Genomic DNA, 3,824 nt, shown 5'->3' on the forward strand with positions numbered 1-3,824 from the left:
CCTGAGTGTGACATCATCAGCACTAGAGGTGCCCTAGCCGGTCTCTCGTGGATCTGCTGGGGCAGACCGGTTTGTGACCTGGACGGAGAGCTGCCGTCACAGATCAAGAGAAGATAAGTGGACATGATGGACATGTGATCTTTAACAACTCTGAGGGGAGACGACGTGGGGGAATGGGGAACATTTGAGATGTCGCTAACAAAAAGCTAACAAAAAAAAGAGGCAAATATCGGCTTTAATTGTAGAACGCATTTTGATCAAAATTCGGTCGAGTAATACTCGGGAAAAGGAATCATGCCTACACACAATCATGCTAATGTACACGTTTCAATTAGTTTCAGGAAATACTCAGTTTCCATGTGTTTGACGTCAAATATTTCAATGAACAAATATGTATGACTGTAACTTTGAGTGACGTTCAGAATCAACATCAGATGTGGACGTTCAATGGTTTCTACGGTAGTGCATGCACAACTCATTTCACTCTTTTTTAGCATCCAATTGATGACATTTTGACCACACACGTTAAAGCAGAGATCCAATTGCGGAAATTACATTTCACGCTTGATCCCATATTCTTACATAAATTAGTTGACATGCTGGCACATTGCTTTTCGAGCGTAGCACGAACCACTGATGGCGATGTGTCAACAAAGTCCGATACGGAAGAGAATACTAAATAGCCGTTATTTATTTGTATTGTGTTCACGTTGACGAGTGGAAACAATCCACCAAGCTGGTGGCTATTTATTAATTTTTCTGCAATTATAATATCCTGAAACTGTGATTACAAAAGTCAACAAATGTAGCTCTGTTGGCTCATTAACCACTGTAACGGCCCAAGACTTAAACTCCAAACTATTATTGTTTCAGCTTGAGAAATTGATAACAGATGTAGAATTTAATTTACATTTTTGGTTGCCAGAATTGTGTGTTTGCTCGTGGACTGGACGGCTGGACGCTGAGCAGCAGTTGATAGGAGCCTGTTTAGGACCAACGTATAATTACATCGTTTGATAAGACTCCCTCTCCATAAAAACAGCTTAAGTAAACATTCCACCAAAGAACAACTTGTGATACATCTAAAAAATAAAATAAAAAATAAATAAATAAAACATGTTTCCGTCCAATCAGCCAGCGCAATTTTCCTCAAATCCCCGTTTCAAAACATGTTGAATTTGGTTAATTTTGTAATTACCGTCCAGATGCTTTCGGATTTGATCTTGACGACATTCATTTAATAACGGCCCAAGGACTCCATCTGTGTTATCAACAGCGGCCAAATATAATCTCTGGAGCAGTTTAACAATATATTTTAAATCCTAGGACCTCAACCGAGTTCCCCTAAAGAATTGCTCGGCCTTCTGAGGTAGCCCTCTTTGTGAACCACCTCCTTTATGTATGTGTAAATCAGCGGCATGTTTAACGACAGGCCGTGTGAAAAACAGGAGCAATATGGAAAATAGGAGCAATTTGTATAACAGTCGTCTCAGAGTTAGAGTTACACACAACTTAAAACAAATTGCATGAGCGTTTTCTGCACCCAAAGAAACGTTCCCTGATTGCTATATTTGAAATCTTCCAGTATGCTCGTCTAGCGTGTCTAACCCCAGACTCCCCTGAGAGTGTGTGAACCGCGGGTTTCACTGGAACCACTGGTCCCCAACAGGGGGATTGCAGCCCTGCGACCTCTGTGTCGCCGCACCTAACTGCAGCTAAGCGCGGGGGCAGGGCAGGGCAGGGCAGGGCGAGGCGTTGGCCCCGAGACACCGAGACACCGAGGCTATATATAAACAGAAGCTGCTGCTAAAGTTACGACGGTAATGACAACCTTCGCCACACAGCTCGTCGCGTCCATTGTTCCTGGACGCTCCCCGCTCGCCCGAGGTCCGTCCATGGCTGCCGCGGGGACACGTTTCCTAAACGTCTGTGTGCTGTCAAAACGACGTGAGGCTGTGTGTTCTCCACCCTGACATTAAAACACAGCACTTAAAGAGGGACAAGAACCGTGACAGAAAGCAGAGCCCCGGGTTGAGCTCTCATTTAGGAAGTGAAAAGTAAAAGAATATCTGGAAAGTAAAAGAAAAATTTTTTTCCTCAACGAAAGTTATACAGTTGTATGTATATGTAGGATTCCACTTTCTCAATGTGGTCTTGTTCCTCATCATAGACCACCCACTGAATCTTAAAAGCATCCGTAAATAGAATTCAACGTTTCTTCCAGAAGTTACTGATGAAGTCGTCAGATAGTTGCTTTTAAAGCTTTTTTTTATCTTGTTAGGATCCCACCATGGTCAGACTATGGATGGGTGGCCTTCCATCCAACAAATCCCCCCTCTCCTTCCCCCCTGCTTAATCTTATCGGTTGATTCCGGAATTTTGGATTAAACTAACCTCCAACCTCAGGCTAGTGCGAGCAAGTCTCATTGTCAAACTACTGAAGATACTCTTTTGCTGTGTGTGGCATTTATACTATACTGTATTGCCCATTTAAAGTGACTAGACAGTACTGAAAACATATTATTTGTCCTAAAGGTGTAAAGGCATCGCATGAAATGGCTCAAACCGATGCTGGGAGAATGGAAAAATATAGGTCCATCATTAACAACGTGGCGAAAAAGCATCACGTTCGACAAACTCAACCAGCTGTCATCGCTGCCCTCATCTCTAGACGGGAACGTCATCTTCAACACTGACCACTAACCTGGTTGGGGGTACAATTCTCATGCCTTTGGACTGATGCAGGTAATAGGGCTAGATTTGTATTAAGTCATCATAGCAAGGGGCTGATGTGGTGTGACATGCCCATTTCACCGATCAGGACACGCATAGTTCCAGTCTCAAACAGACCCAGCATTTATGTCTAGCAAACATCTCCAATTATACGAACGTAAGCATCTAAAGCCCGCCCAATGGCAAATATGTTTTTATTTAGTTTGAAATGAATAAATGGTCAGTGATCAAATGTGACCTGATAACGTGTCTATGGTTGTGATATGCGATGTGATAACGTGGCTTCCTCCTATACAGATTGATGAGACTCCAAACGGTGGTAATCACAAACCCAGAGGAGCCGGGACAGGGAGGAGCACCTGGACAACTTTCCAGAACAACTTTCCCTGCTGGAGCAGTGAACAGAAGCTGAAGGGTTTGTCTCATTCATTAATTATTATTATTATTTAGTTCAAAAGGTCAAAAACATGCTGGTGATGGCTTTTATATACTAGAGTACATACTGGGTGGGGGGGGGACTTCCTCACTGGTTTTACCATACTCTTCCCACCTTTCATGAGAAGAATTATGACAACAATGAAGACTCTTTCAGCACCAGAGCTAGCCTTCATCAGGGGGAGGGGGGGGGGTACACACACCGTATGGACTTTGCAGTGTTTATTGGGAGGTAGGTCCATCTCATTGGTGTGTGATAGGGAGTCCAGATACTCTATATCTCTTTATCTTTCTTTCTGTGTGTGTGTGTGTGTGTGTGTGTGTGTGTGTGTGTGCGCGCGGCTCGTGTGTGTGTGCGTGTCTGTTTGAGTGCATCTGGATTCTTTTTCTATTCGCAAGCGACCTCATGCGAACTCCACAACAATGCTCAGGCTCCACACACGTTTACCATTGACAACCCCACACACACACACACACACACACACACACACACACACACACACACACACACACCCTGACACAAATACAGCTCGTATTTACATTATAAATATATTCATGACTTCGGTCGGTGGACGCCAGGGAGAAGGGAGAAAGCCTAGGTGGCTCTGCCCCGGAGGCGGGAGCCTGGTTCTGGCGAGTAAGCACCTCTTTTTATT

This window comes from Micromesistius poutassou (assembly GCF_964030765.1).
Source record: "Micromesistius poutassou genome assembly, chromosome: 10".
NCBI classification, from domain to species: Eukaryota; Metazoa; Chordata; class Actinopteri; order Gadiformes; family Gadidae; genus Micromesistius; species Micromesistius poutassou.